At 41.0% G+C, this 22,395-nt stretch overlaps 1 protein-coding gene across 1 annotated transcript in view; it reads right to left on the reverse strand.

Moving 5' to 3' along the window:
* The window catches only part of LOC115437496 (ras GTPase-activating protein nGAP-like), an 88,630-nt gene that overhangs the window by 58,906 nt on the left and 7,329 nt on the right, over positions 1-22,395 (reverse strand).

Here is a 22,395-nt window from a genome sequence, read left to right on the forward strand (position 1 = left end):
GCTGGACATTTGGTTTATTTTCATAGTTTTATTCATAAACTCATAAACATTATTGATGGTCTGATACTTTCATTCAACTACACTAAGTTATTTCATTATATTATATTATTTGACAGTGAAACAAACAGTCATTTCAGCCTCTGAATGAGTTTAACATGTTTCTAAAGTTGATTCAAATGTTCTGATGTAGCTTTAGTTTGTCCATTAAATGATGGTAGTTTCATCAGATCAGGTTCATTCCAGTCATTTTCCACTCATTCAACATTAAACACTACCGAGCTGTATCCATGTGAGGGCCACCACTCTGAAAACACACACATCCAACCGGGGGGACTGCTGCTCAGTTCAGGACCACTGGTTTTGGCTGCAATTTCCAGGTTCAATCAAAGGGACTGAACTCAGCTGTGAACAAACACACAACCAACAGGAGTCAGAGCTGCACCAGCAGAGGGCGCCGTGCATCCACACTAAACCTGCTCACATTCAACTCAGACACCAGGAATGAACACACAGCAGAGGGCGGCGGCACACCAAGGTTCTAAAAGTTTTGGATTTTTCATTATAGTTTAGTTTTATCTAGTTTTGACTTTTTTTTTCTCTAGCTCAGTTAGTTTTAAGAGCAGGTATACTTGTTTTATTAGTTTTCATTTCCCCCCCTAAATGCTTAGTTTTAGTTAGTTTTAGTATTAATTTTAGTTTTGTCGTCTCTTTCTCTTCTTCTCCGTCGTATTCAAATAAATCCCAGACAGGACTCTGCTGCTTTCTCCCAACTTTAGTCTCCATGTTTCCAGGTAGAGTGGGGACCAGAAGACGACTGGAAACCACAAGTGACGGACCGTCAAGTGTCGTATGGTGCCTGCAGATAAAATTGCTTGAGCGAAATAAATCGTTTTTGTATAAATCTAACGTTGACAAAGACGAAAACGAAGGGAATTTATCCATAATTTGTATCCGTTTTAGTTAGTTTTGTAAACACACAATAGTTTTGTTAGTTTTTTTTTTTTCTTTTAATAATAGTTTTTATTTATTTCAGTGCACATTCCGCACTTCTGTTTTTGGACATTTAGTAAATATGGGGAAAGTTTTGCTCAGATATCCGATGGAAAAGCCACCACTGACAGTGGTGTGTGCACATTACCCAGGGTTCAACAGTCCCAGTGGGTCCGTCACATCAGAATTGTGCTTGGAGGTGTTTTCACTGATGTGGGGGTCCGGCTGTTTCAGCGCCCTGTCTCGGCCGCCGACGCCTCAGCAGACGGTGCGTTCACTGTACCTCATTGTGCTGGGATCCTCGGGCGTTTGTGTTTCTGTGTCAACACTCCTGACCGCCGCGTAAACATTCTGTCGGTCTCCATTATCACGGACACGTGGGTTTTTCCGTCGTGGGATAAAGCGCTGGGCTCCGGCCTCATCGACGCAGACGTCTGAAACGCCACAATCTGATTTGGTTCCACTTTGGAGGAAACGGTCTGTGAAGCCTGACGGGATGGAGCTGCTGAGAGGTTTCCAATGAACGCTGCGCTTCATCTGCGACGGGAACTGAAAGTACACACGTCTAAAACCAAGAAACGCCTGACAAACACCAGGAAAACACAGGGTTCACTTTTAATCCTGAACCCTTTAACTCACAGGTGTCTAACATGCGGCCCGGGGTCCAAATCCCGCCCGCCAAAGGGTCCAGTCCGGCTCGCGGGATGAATTTGTGAAATTCAAAAATTACACTGAAGTAGGGATGTAACGATTACCGGTATAATGATAAACCATGGTAAAATTGCAGACGGTTAGTATTACCGATGAAATTCTAATTATCACGATAACCGTGTTTGATTACTGCACTTTTAGGGGAAAAACCCTATGTGTAGATCTGTTTATGTCAAATATTTGAGTATAATTTTATTTATTACAATTGTAATATATACCTAATATTTGGAACCAATATTCACTTTTAAAGTCTTTGAAAAGGTTCATTAGCATCTTTGTGTTATTTATGCAATAAAGTTACACATTTTTCAAATTGGATTTATATATTTTTTAGTGTTTTTTGTCCTTTTGTGTTTTATAGTAGGTTAAAGTGAAAAAAATAATGGCAGATGAGATAAATGAAGTTGTGCTGAAAAAACAGATACCAAGCATGGGTATAGTAAACATTTGTTTATATAGTATAAAGGCAAAATCAAAAGTACTGAAAAATGGACAAAATAGGCTCAGACCACTAAGGGTTAATATTTGAATGTTTCTGCAACATAAGGTACATTGTATCTGTTATTTTATTTATTTTTCAAAATACAACTTGGTTAAATTATTTCAGTGTGTGTATTAGTACTTTTTGAACATTTTGAGCACAATTTTAACAATACTGCGATAATAATGATAACCGTGATAATTTTGGTCACAATAACCGTGATATGAAATTTTCGTATCGTTACATCCCTACACTGAATATCAATCAATCAATGGTGTCAAAATCCTTTTAATTCAGGTTCCGCATGCACACACATACAGTCCAATGAGATTTTAAGTGGGTCAGAACCAGTAAAATAGTATCCGAATAACCTATAAATAATGACAACCCCAAATTTTCTCTTTGTGTTTGGGCTTTTTTTTGGTGTAAAAAAGTAAAATTACATGAAAATGTTTACATTACCAAACTGTACTTTTACAAAAAATGTAAATAACCTGAACAAATATGAACAAATGGAAATGTCTTAAGAAAAGTAAATGCAATTTGACCAATATTCTGCCTGTTACTAAATGTTTTGTGCGATTGTAACGCACATGTGAAAATGATAAACTGAGGCGGAATATTGTTAAAATTGCACTTGTTTTTCTTAAGACAATTCAAGTTGTTCATGTTATTTAGATTTTTAAGGAAACTTTGTAGATGTAAACCTGATCATAATATAATTTTAATTTTTTCACTGTTATTATTTTCTGGTTCGGCTCACTGCAGATCAAATTGGGCTGAATGTGCAACTGAACTAACATGAGTTTGACAGCCCTGCTTTAACCACTGAGCCCTGATTCCAGGTAAAGGTTCGCATATTAAAGCAATGATTCTACCTGTTTTACTAAAACTAAAACCTGATTATTGATATTATTTACACAACAAAACTAAAGACAGACCCACTGAGTCAAATACATTCTGTTTGAATTCAGCTGAAAATGTCAGTAAATATGTAAATAAATGATGGATGCTTTTCCTTCCTTTAACGGGCTGAAGGTTCAGAACCTAAACAACAGATCAGCCATTATGGGGATGATGTTGGAGCTAAGGCTGTGTATTGGCAAGAATCTGGCGATACAATACAAATCACAATTGTAGTATCACAATTTGATATATCACGATATATCATGATACTGTTAAAAGGTAATTTTTTTGTTTGTTTCTTTTTTTTAAATGATTATTTCCTTGTAGAATTGAATTACACCAGAAATCTGCACAAACACTAAACACATTTTTATTCGATCCCAACAAGATAATGCTATATCACAAAATGTTCCTGTGTTCAAACTGAAATTCGGTTTTACAGACATGACAATTTAAGATCCTGTTCAAATGTTCATATTTGATTAGTTCAGAACTAACATCAGAACAGTATTTTAGTTCAATTCCAACAAAGGAACGAACATTATTGAATAAAAGAGTGTAAAATAATAAATAAAATAGAAACAAAAAAGAAAAACAAAAATGAACCTCCACAATATCTGCATTTGAATAAATACCGAAAAATATTGATAGAGTACTTTTTAATATCGATGCAGTACTTTTTAATACCAATACAGTATTGTGAAATGAAATATTGTGATATATTGCAGAACCGATATTTTCTAACAGCCCTAGTTGGAACCTCTTTCCTTCTGTGTAAATAATCTGTAGTTTCATCTTTGAAACCACCTGAATCCAACAGTTGTAGTTCCAGTCTCAGTCATAAGACAGAACTAAAGGATGTGAAATTATGCCCTTTTTTCTGCAGGACAAACCTCACATCCCACAATGCACTTCTGTTTGACCTCTAACAGCAGACATTCCCTCTGATCCACATCAACCGTCCATTAATGAGACTGAGAATAAATCCTGGATGAGGTTAACAGATGGAACCGGTTCTATGAGTCTGGGTTTCATGACCATTAAATACCACAACCAGATTCAGAGAAAACACGACAACTGAGGGAATGAGGAGGTTCCTGCTGCGCTTCCATGCCTTCAGTAGTACTCAGTACAGTTTTTGTGAGTTCCAGTAGCGTTGCAGTGATTGGGTGAATTCCAGGGGGATAAGGTGCAGGTCTGGAGGCAGAAAACAGCTGAGCAGCTCCGTTTGCAACAGTCTATTTCTGGATACATACTAAATCAGCCACGTCAAAGAAGCCCAGAGAGATCTGAAAGGACGGAGCCACACCTGCTCCAGAGCACAGCCGGAGTAAAAGGGCAGGCACCACAGAAGAAGAGGAGAGGAGGACAACGACAAGGGGCACTGCAGAAGAAGAAGAGCACAGCCAGAGTAAAAGGGCAGGCACCACAGAAGAAGAGGAGGAGGAGGAAGAAGGAGAGGATGACGACAACAGGTACTACAGAAGAAAAAGAGGACGAGGAGGAGGAGGACGATGACAATGGGCACTACAGAAGAAGAGGAGAAGGAGGAGGAGGACAAAGGGCACTACAGAAGAAGAGGACGACGACAATGGGCACCACAGAAGAAGAGGAGGAAGATGACGACAACGGGCACCATAGAAGAAGGAGAGGCTTCAAAAAACATCCAGAGATCCACAGGTGTCCACAGAGGTCCATAGGTGTCCAAAGAGATCCACAGGTGTCCAGAGGTCCACAGGTGTCCACAGAGGTCCACAGGTGTCCACAGAGGTCCACAAGTGTCAACAGAGGTCCACAAGTGTCAACAGAGGTCCACAAGTGTCAACAGAGGTCCAAGGTGTCAAAAGAGATCCACGGTGTCCACAGAGGTCCACAGGTGTCAACAGAGGTCCACAAGTGTCAACAGAGGTCCACAGGTGTCCAAAGAGGTCCACAGGTGTCAACAGAGGTCCACAGGTGCCCACAGAGGTCCACAGGTGTCCAGAGAGGTCCACAGGTGTCCAAAGAGGTCCACAGGTGTCCAAAGAGGTCCGCAGGTGTCAACAGAGGTCCACAGCTGTCCACAAGTGTCCAAAGAGGTCCACAGGTGTCAACAGAGGCCCACAGGTGTCCAAAGAGGTCCACAGAGGTCCACAGGTGTCCAAAGAGGTTCACAGAGGTCCACAGGGTTCAAAGAGTTCTACAGAGGTCCACTCCTGGAATCAGCTGAGATGCAGCTCCTGTGTTGCATGAATCTTCTGAATGGATTGGACTCAAAGTCCTCTGTGACTGTTGGATTTGGTCTGAGTTGGTGAAAGGCTCAGAAAAAGCTGTAAAATAAATTACATGACAAATGTTCCAGAATGTTCCTGGACTGTGAAGCAGAACATGAGGACTGGACTGAGTTTGTGAACATCCATGTGGATTGGGGTTTTTCTGGAAGTCTGTTTATATTCATGTATATTTAATATTCATACTTATCTATGTTTCATGTGCAGCAGCGTCTGAAGGTTCAACACCAACATCTGCACTTCATCATGTCCACTGGGTCCTTCAGGTCTGGATGCTCACACTGAAGACCACCACGGGTTGGAACGCACAACACATAAAGCTCCGCCTCTTTAAAGACCACATGTGGTCAGTGAACAAGTCCGTCCACAGGAAGTCCTCGTCACACACACATGGATTAAGCTTCTATATTTGTCCAGTGGCTGGATGATGGACAAAGGTCAGAGCTGACCGTCAACGCCAAAAACAGAGGACACACAGGAGGTTAAAATGTACTGAAACAGACTGAAACCCTACTGAAACAGACGAAAAAACTACTGAAAACCTACTGAAACAGACTGAAACCTACTGAAACAGACTGAAAACTTACTGAAACAGACTAAAACCAACTGAAACAGACTGAAAACCTACTGAAACAGACTAAAAACCAACTGAAACAGACTGAAAACCTACTGAAACAGACAAAAAAACTACTGAAAACCTACTGAAACAGACTGAAACCTACTGAAACAGACTGAAAACTTACTGAAACAGACTAAAAACCAACTGAAACAGACTGAAAACCTACTGAAACAGACAAAAAAAACTACTGAAAACCTACTGAACCAGACTAAAAACCAACTGAAACAGACTGAAAACCTACTGAACACACAACTACACACTCCAAACACAGATTGACAGTGGGTGCTTGCTGGTGTGTGTGAATGCCGTCCTGTGTGAGTCGGGGCTGAAATCCTCCTCAAACCAGACCAGTTGATCAGGACTGAAACTGATCCTGACTGACGGTGTTCCATCAAAGAATGTGCTCATTGTTCACTCCACAACGTGTCAAAAAAACGTGGCTTAAATCAAATATCTGCCAGCACTTGTGTTTCTATGCTCCTGTTGCATCATGACTTCATCAAACCAAGTTATTTTGCAGAATCGCCTGCGTTCACCTGCGTCTCTGGGGGTCAGAGGAGGAGAACAGGAGTCAGAGGAGGAGTTAAGAGGAGGAGTCAGAGGAGGTGAACAGGAGTCAGAGGAGGAGAACAGAGGTCGGGGAGGAGTCAGGGGGGGTCAACAGGAGTCAGAGGAGCAGAGGAGGAGTCAGAGGAGAAGAACAGGAGACAGAGGAGGTGATGTTATGCTGATTCAGACATGAGGGTGATGACAGTTGTGTATTTACATGACAATTACAACTACAGTTAAAAACCTGAGCATGAACCCTGGACAGTCAGTGTAAATCGTGTCACTTCCTGGTTGAAGGAAGAGCTGAACAGAGAAACCTGTGAACTCCCAAAGGGTTAAAAGTCCAACAAGTTCTCACAGGGATAAAGTCCACACACACACACACACACACACAGAGGCTCTTTGTCTGTGTTCCCTCAGCAGCGGAGCGGCGGGCCCGTCTCCATGGCGACCGGTAAACACAGCAGCCCTCGTCCAATCACAGATCCCCTGACATCACATACCTCTTTATCAAGATGAAAACATTGAAGAGAGCGAGGAGGGCGAGACACACCGCTGACACACTACTACACAACAAACACACATGACAGGCAGCCAATGAACAAACAAACATGAACATTCACTGCCAAAGCCGTCTAACTGTAGAGCTGAACCATCCAGACTCTGTGGGACATCAGGACTGAATCAACCCAGAGTCCAGAGTGTGGACGCAGAACGTGTGTCAGTCCAACGCAGTTGTGAAATGGGCCCCGGGTTAGGTCTGACAGGAAACTACAGCAATTAACCCAGGACAAGCCCGAAGGAAAACGGCTGGAAAACATACGACAGCACTGAGGAGTGACCTTTAAAGGTGCCGTAATAGGATTGTGGCCAAAACTGGTACTGCAATCACTTTCAAAATACTGTAAAGCATGGTGTCCTCTCCTCCCCCAGACTAGGGGTTGCCAGATCCAGCATGAGCGTCTACTACTAGCATTTCCACAATCCTTGCCACCACACCATAAATTTCATACAAAAAAATCTTCACCAGACTTATTCTACATACGTATAATATATAACAGAACAGGAAAACATCCTGAACACTCAAATGAAAGTTACACAGATTCAGGATAGGGAAAAGGGAAATGAGCCTTAAGTTTCACTTTTACTTTCACTTTTACTTACCAAGTACAAGCGGTACGGACCGCAATTGTACCGACTCTGCCCCCCTCCCAACCACCCACCTGTCCAAACCACCGACCCCCCCCCCCCCTTCGGATTAACACCGCTACATCCAGAGGTCACTTCCACTGAAAACACTGAACTACAAGGAGCTACCATGGCAAGAGACAAGTCCTACACGGTACCCGGTCTTCACCAATCCTGGACCAGCACTCTTTTCACTAGGGTCAGGAGAAGAGACTGCAGCCTGGCCCCGGGAGAAGACACCGACGGTCTGGGAGGGTGAGGACACTGCCAGTCTGGGACCGGTGCAGAGACGGCACCCCAGCTCTCAGTGGTTCTTACTGGTGGTCAGACTAAGGCAGAGCCGGCGTCGGTCTTCAACTTCTCTCTTTCATCCGTCTCCATGTTTCTACATCATCTCCTATACATCTCCTTGTTTTGTTTCTCACTTTGTCATGACGTATCTGGGAATAATCAGAGTCCTTTAGGTTTATTAATGTCATACATTTATGATCAAAATGTTCCAGCTGCATCTCCATGGGATCGCCAACCTGGATGAACAAAGGCTACTGACTCTGTGATTGGCAAACAGGTGATGGGCGGAGCATCAGACCAAAACACACAATAAAACATAAACATCATTTCGGGCTGACACTGAGCTTTTCAAACACAAATATTCTGGCTGGACTACTACTGTCAGTGAGATCTATTTGAAATGAACAGGATTCCTTAATGTCTGGTGACAGTCAAGGCCGTTTAGAGTTACTAAGAGCAGAATTCCTACATACTGCACCTTTAACCTCTGCAGGAATACAACAGGGATGGGTTCATGGATTTATAAACATCAACCCAGTACAAGATGAAGGTTTAATTTAACAAGAATTTGCCAAAAGTTTACAGTTTACAGTAATTTAGATTAAATAGAACTTTACTGAACTCTCAGAAATGAAGGTTCCAGAAGCTCAACAAAAACATTCACAAGTACGGGGGAATCTAAGAATTTAATGATTCCGATTCCATTATCGATTTGCTTATCAATTCAATTCCTTATCAGTTCTCATGGATGAGGGAATACAAGAGTACAAACAGGTGTGTTTGCATTAACTGTCTTTTATATTTCTATATCTGCACTGAAATATACAAATACAGTATATACAAATATTAGTACAGAAATGAACAAAGTAAACATGTGTTCGACAGAAACAGGTTATCATTAAATCTTAGCAAGACAAAATAATGATTTGGTAATTGTAGAAATAATTCACAGGTAACAATAAAAATAGATGGAATGAAATAGAGAGAGTTCATGAAACAAAATTTCCGGGGTAACCATTGATGACAGAATCAGTTGGAAAGCCCATATCAAACATGTACAAACCAAAGTCTCCAGAAGCATTGCAATAAGAAATAAAGCAAAGAAGATTTTGGATCACAAGTCACTTCACACTCTATACTGTTCCCTAGTTTCACCATATTTACAGTACTGTGCTGAGATCTGGGGTAACAACTACAAGACCTCACTACAGCCACTAATTATAATTCAAAAAGAGCAATTCGGATCATTCATAATGGGCTACCAGGAACACACAAACTCATATTATTACAGTCAAACTTAGTCAAGTTCACGACATTGTGGACTATCAAACAGCTCAAATAATGTACAAAGCTAAAAATAATCTTTACCAACAATATACAGAAATGATTCAGTATTCATGAGGGGGGTTATGATTTAAGGGGGAAAATTAACTTTAAAATTCCCTTAATACGCACACTAGGAGGGGTTTTTGTGTTTCTGTCAGCGGGGTGAGACTGTGGAACAGATTTAATATAGAGTTAAAGCAACGACCAAGCAGGAAAGAATTTAAAAAGAGGTACAAAGACACAATTTTCCAGAGGTACAGGGATGAGGAGGGAGGGCTTGGGGATCACTGGGTGTGATAAGATGCACAAGTATGTGGTAAGTGTGTATGTATGTAGGTGTGTATGTGTGGCGTATATATGTAGGTGTATATGTGTGTATAGATCTGTGTATGAATATGTATTTACATATGTGTTATTGTATTATGTGTTTATGTAAATCATATTATATTTGTTCATAATAATATAAAGCCAGAAACCTAATTATTTACTAGTAAGTATCAGTCATATTATGGCATAGTGTATAGATACGATTAGACGAGGAAGGTTATTATTGTTATTTTATATAAGGAGAAGGGGTAGGAGTTTATAAGTTGTACTTCTTCTCACTCCTTTTCGAATACGTATTATATGTCTAATTGTTTAAGTGTTTTGTTTATTTATTTTCTTCTGTTTGACATTCATGTTCGAAATAAATACATCAATCAATCAATTGGGGCTGTGTATCGGCAAGAATCTGGCGGTACAATACAAATCACAATACTAGGATAACGATACAATGTATCGCAATATATCATGATACTGTTAACAAGGGGATATTTTTTGTTATTTCTTTTTTTAAAAGATTATTTCCTGGAAAAACTTAAAGTGCAGCATTTGGATAAATAAGTTTTAACAGGCAGGTTTACTAGAACAAAAATCCACAAATAATAATAATGTTTTACAGACATTACAGTTTCAGATCTTGCTTAAATGTTTTGTGTTCTATTCTGAAAAGAATCCATAGTGTTCAGTCCCTGAATCATCCAACATCAGAACATTATTTTTGGGCATTCCCAATAAAAAAAAAACAAACATTTGCCTCTTTCAGACAGGAAAAAGTGCTTTACGGATGACTGAAATAACATCAATTTTTTAAAAACTACACGTATGACCTACAGTATCACAATACTACTGTTGTAGTATACAAACAACAGAGCAAAATATCATGTGAATATAGAAATAAAGAGTAAATAAAATACCCATGTGAATTAGGGCTGCACGATTAATCGATTTTAAATCGAAATCGGATTTTTTAATTTGGACGATTTTTAAAAAAGGGAAATCGTAAAATCGATTTCATCTCTCGTGCCTGCGGGCCGCGCGCTTGCCGGCTACCATAGGCTCCTCCTCCTATCAGTGACAGGGTCTGTCACAGAAATCCGTGTAATGACTGGACTTTAAATGTGTTCATGAGCCCGCAGTACTTATAGCAGTGTAAGCCGTGGCTTCACGCATGGATCCCGCAACTGAAATATAACTGTATGCGGATCACTCATCTTACGTTGTCCCAGATCCGTACCATACTGTCTTCTTCCGATCCGGGTCCGGGTCATCAGCCTCAGCAGAGGAGCCCACACAGCCCTGTGCCCACACACCACCAGCTCCACAGATAGAATCCCTCCAGTGTGTCCTGGGTCGGTCTGTTCCACGCACGGATCCCCCAGTTTAAATAGAACCGCATGTGGATCACTCATATTAACATGGTCCACGCCTGTCACTGACTGACACTGGTATCACTTCTGTGGGCCCAGATGCCCAGAAAAAAAACAAAAAAAAAAAAGGAAAAAAAAAAAAAGAAATTATTATCATATATATATATATATATATAAAATATATATGTGTGTGTGTGTGTGTGTGTGTATATATGTATATATAAGTAATTAATTTAGTCCTCTTACTTGCTAAATTTTTCATTCACAAATGTAAGTTCTGTAGCACAAAACCAAATATTAATTTTTGAAAGATGTTGAACTTTATTTAAAGCTGTTAGATAAATCTGGAAACAAAACAGGTATAAAAAAGGTATAAAAAACATAAGTATTTGCTCTGATTTGGGCATTGTATTATAGTGTATTCCCCCTGGCAAATTTATGTTTTTCTTGTTGTATACATTGTTGTATACTCTACTTCATTCAATAAAGATTTAATTAAGAAAAAATAAACTTCTGTGGGTTCATCACGTGATACCATCACAGATTTGAGGTCAGAGCAGTGCCTAGCATTGTGGGCTGCTCACGAAACGACATGCTGACTTCTGTTGTCTTTTGTAGTTTTACCCAAAAATCGAAATCAAAATCGAAAATCGAATTTTAGAGGAAAAAAATCAGGATTTTTATTTTTGCCAAAATCGTGCAGCCCTAATGTGAATATAGAAATAATAGAGTAAAATACGCATGTGAATACAGAAATAAAAGAGCTGGAAAAACAAAAATAAACCTCTGCCATGTCTGCATTTGAATAAACTTACAAATATCCATACAGTACTTTTTAATATCGATACAGTATCATGAAGTGAAATATCGTGATATACTGTGGAACTGATATTTTCTTACAGCCCTGCAATTAATAATAATAACAGCTGACACCGGGCCTGGTTCGGGGGGGGCGGAGAGGGGTCATCATATAGTCATACAGTGAAAGTGAAATTAAGATGCTTTGCTAATTCCTCTGTCTCCTGTTGTTGTGCACCTCATTTCCTTTCCCTATCTTTGTAAACTTTTATTTGAGGGGGCAGGATGTTTGTTGCCCTGAAGTGACCCACATTCACTAAAGAGGCGGAATACGAGACCACACAGACACACTGTGTTTACAGAAGTAAGTATGGTTTTCCTCCGCTCCGACCAACAACACTCTGACGTTTGTCGCATTTCAATGACGGAAAGGTTGGATAAATGCGACCTGGACGTTGAGAGTGAAGTCACATTGGAAAATATCAGATCTGGATCAGATTTAGGACCACATATGAAAGTGGTCCAGGTCAGATTCAGGACCACATATGTAAGTGGTCCGGGTCAGATTTAGGACCGCATATGAAAGTGGCCCGGGTCACATTTAGGACCACATATGAAAGTGGTCCAGGTCAGATTTAAGACCACATATGAAAGTGGTCCGGTCAGATTTAGGACCACATATGAAAGTGGTCTAGGTCACATTTAGGACCACATATGAAAGTGGTCCAGGTCAGATTAAGACCACAAATGAAAGTGGTCTGGGCCAGATTAGTGCTGTTCAGACTGTTTGTGACAGATCGGATACAGGTCACATATGGACACAAAAAACGCATTTGGACGACATTTGGCTTCAGTGTGAACGCAGCCTCCAACTGGATCGAACAGATGAAAGGACTGAAGGAAAATGAAGCAGCTTCGGGGCAGTGAATGAGTTATCAGAAACAAAGACCTGGTTTTAAAGACTGGGGTGTGACCTCTGACCCCATCCAACACCCCTGGAATGAACAGATCGAGGATGGAAAATAGCAGAAAATTAACAACATCCATGAAAATAAAAACACAGGAATCAGATTTAACAAAAACCTGTGACATTGACTGAGGTTCAGCATCTGAAGCTTAAACCTTCAGAGATGACGCACACATCCGTCACATAGACATAAACCCCAGGTGGGCGTGTCCTTCCCATGGGCGTGTCCTTCAGGTCCCACTGGTTTAATATTTTAAGGTGCTGACTTCAGCCCCGTCTCCTCCATTTGCATCTATAAAGCACATCCTCCACTCAAATGTCAATCACAGCCGCTGCCTGCACACTGGGGGTGACAGGGGTGGGGCTTAGAGGTCAAAGGTGAGCAGCCCTGTCACCTTGGATCACGCTGAAGCAGCAGCAGCATTTGACTGAGAACGCTGTGAGGACCAGATAAAGACGAGCTGCAGCCTGGTCGAATTAGTCTGGAGGAACCCGTGTACCGGGTCCACACGGTACCGGCTCGGCTCAGCTGCGGCACCAGCCAGGAGCCTTTCTACTGTAGACACAAGTGGCTGGTCGTCACAAAAACACAGTACAAACCACTGAGTCGTCACGTTTAGTGCTACTGCAGCTTCGAGCAAAGCAACAATAGAGGAAGATGAAACTTATAAGTGTAAATTTCCAAAGTTAAAGATTTATTTGAGTGTATGTTCGTTTAAAATCTTAAAATCTGTGGTTGATTTATGAAGATGGAGCCGACATAAAAATGTGCTTCTGTTTTTTTCTCAGATGTCCTGCTACATTAGCGTGGCATCCTATAATTGTTAGTCTCATAGTGTAACAGTCTAAGTCAGTGGTTCCAACCTGTTTTAACTCCTGACCCCATTTTAACATCACACATTTCTGTCGAATGTGGCTCACTGATGTGAGCAGAACCCACTGATGTGAGTGGAACCCACTGATGTAAATAGAACCCACTGATGTGAGCGGAACCCTCTGATGTGAGCAGAACCCACTGATGTGAGAACCCACTGATGTAAACAGAACCCACTGATGTGAGTGGAACCCACTAATGTGAGCGGAACCCACTGATGTAAACAGAACCCACTGATGTAAACAGAACCCACTGATGTGAGTGGAACCCACTGATGTAAACAGAACCCACTGATGTAAACAGAACCCAGTGATGTAAACAGAACCCACTGATGTGAGCAGAACCCACTGATATAAACAGAACCCACTAACGTGAGCAGAACCCACTGATGTAAACAGAACCCACTGATGTAAACAGAACCCACTGATGTGAGTGGAACCCACTGATGTAAACAGAACCCACTGATGTAAACAGAACCCAGTGATGTAAACAGAACCCACTGATGTGAGCAGAACCCACTGATATAAACAGAACCCACTAACGTGAGCAGAACCCACTGATGTAAACAGAACCCACTGATGTGAGCAGAACCCACTCCATCAGCTGTAACTGGATCCAGTGGAACCCAGTGGGCCCACCCCCCACATCCCACTGAAGGTTCCCAACAGGTCCAGGATGTTACTGTCACTACTGACAACAGACGCAGTGCGCTGATAAACCAAACAACCAGAAGATGGAGATGCACACGTCAAACTACAGAGGAGAAACCAGGAAAAAACACCTGGAACAGAAAAACCCACCAGACCCAGAGGAGGGGTCAGGGTTCTGAGTCCAGTGACAGGCTTTAGTCCTCGGGTCTACGTGGGCCTTTGTTTACTAGTAGAACTGGTTCTAACCTTTAGGGTCGGTCTAAGTTGGGCCTAAAGGTCACATGACTGGTCACATGACCCTGACACTGGGTAAGGTCAGTTAGACGTTCTCCTACCAGACGCCCCTCCCCCGTCCAGGTGGGGTCCGGGTCCGGGTCCAGGTCCAGGTGCAGGTGGGTCCCCCAGGACTCTGCTGATCCTCCGGGAGAACGACGTCAGGAGGCTGCCGATGGAGAGGGCGGAGCGTTCTGCGTCAGATCCCACCTTCCTGAGCGCCACCCTCTCTGGACCACCACCAGTCCCGGTCCCGGGTTCAGACAGGGAGCGCAGGTAGGGCAGAATTCGTCTCAGCGAGTCGGTCCCAGTCTCAGTGGATGGTTCCTGCTTTGGGGCGGGGTAAACCTCTGGAAGCTCAGCAGCCGCTGGTAAAGGGACTCCACGCTGTGACCTTTGCCCTCAGGGCTGCCTGTCAGGCAAGCAGATGTGGTCCACTTGTATCCATCCAGTGGCTGCTCGGGTTTCCTGTACCGCTGCCAGCGCCGCGAGGCCCGATGGGCCTGGGGGGGTGTGTGGCCTGTGCTCATGGTCCAGTTGGCAGCAGTGTCAGGCGGCGTCCAGGGCAGATGGCGTTCTGGACAGCTGGTCTTTACACAGCTGTGACACTAACGGCTCGCTGCTTGTAAAGGCGAGCGCCGAGACGCCATTACAGCCGTCACTGTTTCTCAACGTCTTCCTGAAAGGAAGTCACTCGTCACATCGACGCGAGGCCATTCTGAGCCCGGCCAATCAGTTTTGAGCAAAGCAGCAGCCTGTGGTTTCCCTCCGAACAGAGCAGAAACTGAAACTGTCCACAGCTTCAACTTCAGCTTTATTTACTGAACAGTCACAGGGATGTGTGCAGTAAAAGCCCCAAAGGACACGTTTTAGGTTGATATTAGATGAACGTTTGTAAAGTTCCACAAAATGTTGAAACTTTGAATATTTTTTTTCACATTCTTTGTTGACGGAGGCTATTTTAGGTCACATTTGACCTGTATCTGTTGACATAAGAGATGTAAGTGTTCTCAGTTAATCTGCTGATGATTTAAATGTCTGGTTCATTCAGTTTAAACCACAGAAAGAAAAAGACAGGAAGTACTCGCATTTAATCGTCTGTCTCACAACGTACTTAAACCATCTGACAAACTCAGATCAGAACGGATTATTAACTTAACTGATTAGTAATTTAACTGATTATTAATCTAACAGATTATGATTTTAACTGATTATGAATTTAACTGATTATGAATTTAACTGATTATTAATCTAACAGATTATTAATTTAACTGATTATGAATTTAACTGATTATCAATCTAACAGATTATTAACTGATTATGAAAATTTATTATTATATCTAACAGATTACGAATTTAACTGATTAAGAATTTAATTTATTATTAATCTAACGGATTATGAATTTAACTGATTATTAATCTAACAGATTATGAATTTAACTGATTATGAATTTAACTGATGATTAATCTAACAGATTATTAATTTAACAGATTATTAATTTAACTGATTATAAATTTAACTGATTATAATTTAACAGATTATTAATTTAACTGATTAAGAATTTAACTGATTATTAATCTAACAGATTATTAATCTAACAGATTATTAATTTAACAGATTATTAATTTAACTGATTAGGAATTTAACTGATTATTAATCTTTATTAGTCTAACAGAGTATGAATTTAACTTATTAATTTAACAGATAATGAATTTAACTGATTATTAATCTAACAGATTATTAATTTAACTGATTAGGAATTTAATTGATTATTAATCTGATTATTAATCTAACATTGAATTTAACTGATTATTAATCTAATTGATTATTAATTTAACAGGTTATGAATTTAACTGATTATTAATCTAACAGATTATGAATTTCACAGGTTATGAATTTAACTGATTATTAATCTAACAGATTATTAATTTAACTGATTATGAATTTACTTGATTATTAAATTGTTGCAGCTCTTGATGAACTGGAGGTTTGGTTTTGGAATGGTCTGTGTTTTTTGAGGCGTATCCACCTGTGATGATTTACTTTATTACACCATGTATATTCTGATACTAAAACATTTTTATCATTATAGTAGTCTGTAATGTTCTACATCTAGACTTTTTTTTGTCTTGGTTCCTTGTTCGTTGTTTTCATCCTTTTCATCGTGTTGCGTCTCTCACACGGTTTCTATCTTAGATAAACGATCGTTAACCAAATCCCAGATCTGCATTAATCTGACAAACATGAAAAGACAGTGATTCTTCTATATAGAAACAGTAACGTAGAGTTAATGTCTTCAACTACCCATGATGCAGAAAAAGAACTAGAACGTGTGTCTCAGAGGAGGAATGGGTCAGTCTCTGGAGAACTCAACAGTCAACCACTTCTTCAAGAACATGGAGGGAACATTGCTGGAAAAATATAATTTGATTTTTCATAACTCCTAAAATTACAGCCAAATGTGTCCAGAGTTCAACCTTGTTGGACAGAATGTGCAGACGTCAGTATATATCATGCACATGTCTTTTGGTATTGTCCTAAACTTGCATCATTTTGGGATAATGTATATTCAACAATTGTTCAGATATTGGGTTATGAAATCCCGAAAACATGTTTGGTGATGTATTTCAGATGTATTATTGGTAATGTAAGAAAAAATGATAGATATTTGTTTAAAATACTATTATCAGCCTGTAAAAAGGCTATTACCAAAATGGTGCAGATTAAAACCACCTACAACTAATGACTGGACACAGATTATGATTGGAATATTTGAGATGGAGATTCTGACGCATAGACTGAAACTGACGAAGAACAGAATCCGGATAAATGGAAGAAATGACGATTTTCATTTCAACCTCACATGTAGGGATGGGAATCGAGAACCGGTTCTTTTTGAGAACCGGATCCCAGTAGCTCGATTCCTTGGAATCATTTGTCTGCCTGCTTAATGATTCTGCCTTTGTTGCGCACCGCAATGACGTCACGTGTACCCTGCATTGTTTTGGTCAGAACGTAGCCTATATAGCATTGAGGCAGAAACAGTCCAAATAGACGAAACCAGGTCCAAACAGACCACACCAGGTCCAAACAGACCACACCAGGTCCAAATAGATGACACCAGTCCAAACAGACAACACTAGGTCCAAATAGATGACACCAGGTCCAAAGAGATGACACCAGGTCCAAATAGACGACACCAGGTCCAAACAGATGACACCAGGTCCAAATAGATGACACCAGGTCCAAACAGATGACACCAGGTCCAAACAGATGACACCAGGTCCAAACAGACCACACCAGGTCCAAAAGACCACACCAGGTCCACTGGAAGACTGTCAAAGCTTCCATTTCTTCTAAAAGGTGGAATCCCTCCAATCTGTTCAAACATTTGTGAACAGCATGGGATTCATTTCCAGGAATGTCACGTATTTGATTCGCTACTTAGCGACGCTTGTGAATGTAGCGGCAGAGTGAACGCCGGGCCCAGTTCCAGTTCCGGTGCGGGCAACATCATACCCCCTCAAATACAAGTTTCCGAGGGTAGGAGAAAGGAACTGAGGTGCCCAACAACGGGAAATGAGCAGAGTCAAACTGGTTCCACGTAGTGGAAATGCAGCAATAGAGGAATTAGTAAAGAGTCTTTAGTTTCACTTTCACTGCATGCCTCCCCCCCCCCCCCCCCCCCGAACTGGGCCCGACGTCATCTGTTATTATTATTTGTACATACTGAAAATGTTATATTTTCTGTGCAGAGATGGAAATATAAAAGACAGTTAATGCAAACAAACCCGTTTGTACTCATTTATACCCTAACCCAATGAGAATCAATAAGAGAATCGATAAGGAATCGGATCGATAAGCAAAATTGATAATGGAATTGGAATCATTAAATCCTTATCGATTCCCATCCCTAGTCACATGACTAAAACCAACCGTTAGTCACAAAGGTTCATTATGATCAATGTGTCCCAAATGTCCCTTATGTTTGTTTGGTATTGTACAGAAATCAAATAATAAAATTAAAGTATAAAAAAAACTACTACCCACTATGCACTAGTGTATTTACTGATGTTTCACTGAATATTAGTGGATAAGCTACAGACTCAGACCAGTACAGTTAAATACCAGGATGCAAACCCTCTAGTATCCGGAGATGGATTTAGTGGATGGATCAGAAATTAAACAATCAGACACAATGAACAACTGTTGAATTCTGACCTAAAACAAACTGTGAAAAATATCTGAGCTTTAATAACAGGAAGTGTAAAGTGTGTATAATATGCTGACCTGGACACCAGAGGGTTAAACTGTTCTGTAATTCAGACGGTGCTTCGTGAACCTGTGGTCATGTTGTGCAGCTGCTGATGAACAGACTTGAACACATTCAGACTGACCCACATTATCAGCATTTATCGGATAATGAAGAGTCGGCTGCATGTGGGTCAAAGGTAAGACTGAGGACGGCCCAGGTCCTGATGGGACCACGACACGGGCCGGTCCATATGAAGGAACTCAGCCACAACTTATGGATCAAGACCAGTTGAATTTAGCTGATCAGGCTAACCAGACCGTGATGATACTGATCAATACTGTGCAGATTGATCAACAGTGGAAAGAATAAAGTACGGAACCGTTAAGAACACGGAGTTTCAGATCAAATATGGGATCCTTGAACATCACAGAAGAGAAGGACAGCATTTGTATTAACACATCCTTTCATTAGCTTTAATCCACAGAGACGGAAACCATTTCACACCCACGAAACCACCTGGACACGCCTCTAACAGCTGCAAATAGAGGTCTTATCGGACCAACAGGACAGGGACCAGGTGTGACGGAACCATTATCTGCAGCGGAAAGACCCACAGGCCACCAGCCTGTCCAGACCACATCTGATCCATGTGGGTCAACTCAGGATACAGGAACCTAATCCAGATCCGGATCCAGATGTGGAAACAGGAGGATCTCAGAATCTTTACTCACATTTTACTGTCACTCTATTTTCTATTATACTTGTTTGTTTTTCAGTTTTTATTCATATCCGAGAGTGCTGATACTGGTATGGTAATTTGTAAATGGGTATTATTATATTTGTTTATATAGGAATAAGGATGTGTTGTATTGTTTATTATCATTATTGTTGTTATTATTATATTGATATTCATAAAATACTAATTGCTATATAGAGATCATAAAGAATACAGATTGGGGGTAGGAGTGAATAAGTTTTTACTTATTCCTACTCCTTTTCGAGCATGTTTAGTTTCATTTATTTTTATTTCTATATATTTCTTTCTATACTTTTTATTTCTTTTTTTTTTTGTTTACTTATCAACCTTTTATGTATCATTACTAATATTTTGTTGGTTGGTTTTGTTTTGATTTTACTGTCTACAAAAAATAAAAGACAACAAATATGAGAAAGCAAAAAAATACAACAAAAGAGAAAACAAATATGACAGCAAAAAATACAACAAAAATAAGAGAAAAATACGAGAAAAAAATAAGGAAAATAATATGAGAAAAACACACAAAAAAGATAAAAATATGAGAAAGCAAAAAATACACCAAAAAATAAGAGAAAACAAATACGAAAAAGCAAAAAATAAGAGAAAACAAATATGAGAAAGCAAAAAATAAGAGAAAACAATACGAGAAAGCAAAAAAAACAACAAAAAATAGAGAAAACAATACGAGAAAGCAAAAAAAACAACAAAAATAAGAGAAAATGAATACGAGAAAGCAAAAAGTTCAACAAAAAATAAGAAAAAATATGAGAAAGCAAAAATACACCAAAAAATAAGAGAAAAAAATATGAGAAAGCAAAAAATACACCAAAAATGAGAGAAAACAAATATGAGAAAGCCAAAAATAAGAGAAACAAATGAGAAAGCAAAAATAAGAGAAAATATGAGAAGCAAAAAAATACAACGAAAAAAAGAAAACACATAGGAGACGGCAAAAAAATACTACAAAAAATTAAGAGAAAATTACTAAATGACAGCTGCTGCATGAGTTCAAATGTGTGAAATAGAAAAGTAGAAGAAGAGCTCCAGAATCCTCATGTTCCTGTAAATATCCTGGTGGTTTTAGCATCCATTTGTTGTGTCTTTACATCTGACGGCGCTGAATGGACACATGAAGCAGCCAATCACAGCCCATGCAGGCCTCATGTGACATCCACAGGCCAGTTCAGAGTCCAAGGGAAACACAGACTTCAAAGGTGGAATGCCAGTCACTTCCAGGCAGGAGATGCTCCCAGAATTCCCTGAGAGGAAACGCCACGACACAAACAAACAGGAGCTGCACAGGAAGTGAATGAGGTGGACAACAGGCAGAGGACAGCCTCGAGGACGCTGAGGGCACAACGCCACCGTGTCCACTTCCTGTCCCCGTCCTGCAGGAAACCAGAGGACGGCCCCGACGGCAGCTAAAAATAACCAGCAGCTCCCATGAGCCCCTGCCGTGAGGCCCCGCCCCCTGAGGCTGATCTGAGGACAGACTGAGCAGAAGGAGGACACGTTCACATTCAAGGTCCAAGGACTGAAGCGGCATTTAGGAGACCATGTCCCCGTCAGAGCCTCAGAAACCCTGAGCCTGGACCTGCCTTCACACACTACGAATCTGGACTCAACAGCTCCCAGACCCCGACTCAGACCCCGGCCCAGACCATGACCCCCAAACACCAGCCACAGGAGTCCTGGACCCAGGCAGAACCATCACCACCATCCCATGGATGGACATGGACTGAAGGCCTGCAGACTTTTAATACTGTCCATAGTTGTCCAACCTGTGCACACCCTGGATAATACTGCCCAGAGATGCTGTCCAATGAAACCAAATCCAGACAAACTGTTGAATGAACTGGTTTATTTTTTTAATTTATCATTTGTGGTGAATGGATAAAGTAATAACCTGAGTTGTGTGACTGTGATTGACGGATGTGTCTGTGATTGACAGGCGTGTCTGTAATTGATGGGTGTCTGTGATTGATGGGGTATCTGATTGACAGTTGTGTCTGTGATTGGCAGGTGTGTCGTAATTGATGGGCGCGTCTGTGATTGATGGGCGTGTCTGAATGACAGTTGTGTCTGTGATTGGCAGGTGTGTCTGTAATTGATGGGCGTGTCTGTGATTTATGGGCATGTCTGAATGACAGCTGTGTCTGTGATTGACGGGTTGTCTGTAATTGATGCGTGTCTGTTTGATGGTTGTGTCTGCAATTGGCAGGTGTGTCTGCAATTGACGGACGTGTCTGTGATTGACGGGCGTGTCTGTGATTGACGAGTATGTCTGTGATTGGCAGGTGTGTCTGTGATTGACAGGTGTGTCTGATTGACGGGCATGTCTGTGACTGACAGGTGTGTCTGTAATTGATAGGTGTGTCTGTGACTGACAGGTGTGTCTGCGATTGGCCGGTGTGTCTGTGATTGGCAGGTGTGACTGTGATTGGCGGGTGTGTCTGTGATTGATGGGCGTGTCTGATTGACAGTTGTGTCTATGATTGGCGGGTGTGTCTGTGATTGATGGGCGTGTCTGTGATTGGCAGGTGTGTCTGTGATTGATGGATGTCCTCTTGCTCAGGGGTTTTTTCCACTTGGTGGTCTATTTTGGGCCTGAACCGGACCCTGGTTTTGTTTCAGAAGGGAAATCCTGCCCCCCCCCCCCCTCTCCTCTATCCCGTTCTAAACTTTCCATGTCCTGTTCTGATTGGTGCCCATTGTCCTGGACGCCGCTGGCCCGAGCACAGCTTTAAGGCGTCCGTCTGCTGAGGTTTGCAGCTCCACTCCTTCTGTCTGTCGGTTTT

This window comes from Sphaeramia orbicularis, chromosome 17 (genome assembly GCF_902148855.1).
Source record: "Sphaeramia orbicularis chromosome 17, fSphaOr1.1, whole genome shotgun sequence".
Taxonomy (NCBI): Eukaryota; Metazoa; Chordata; class Actinopteri; order Kurtiformes; family Apogonidae; genus Sphaeramia; species Sphaeramia orbicularis.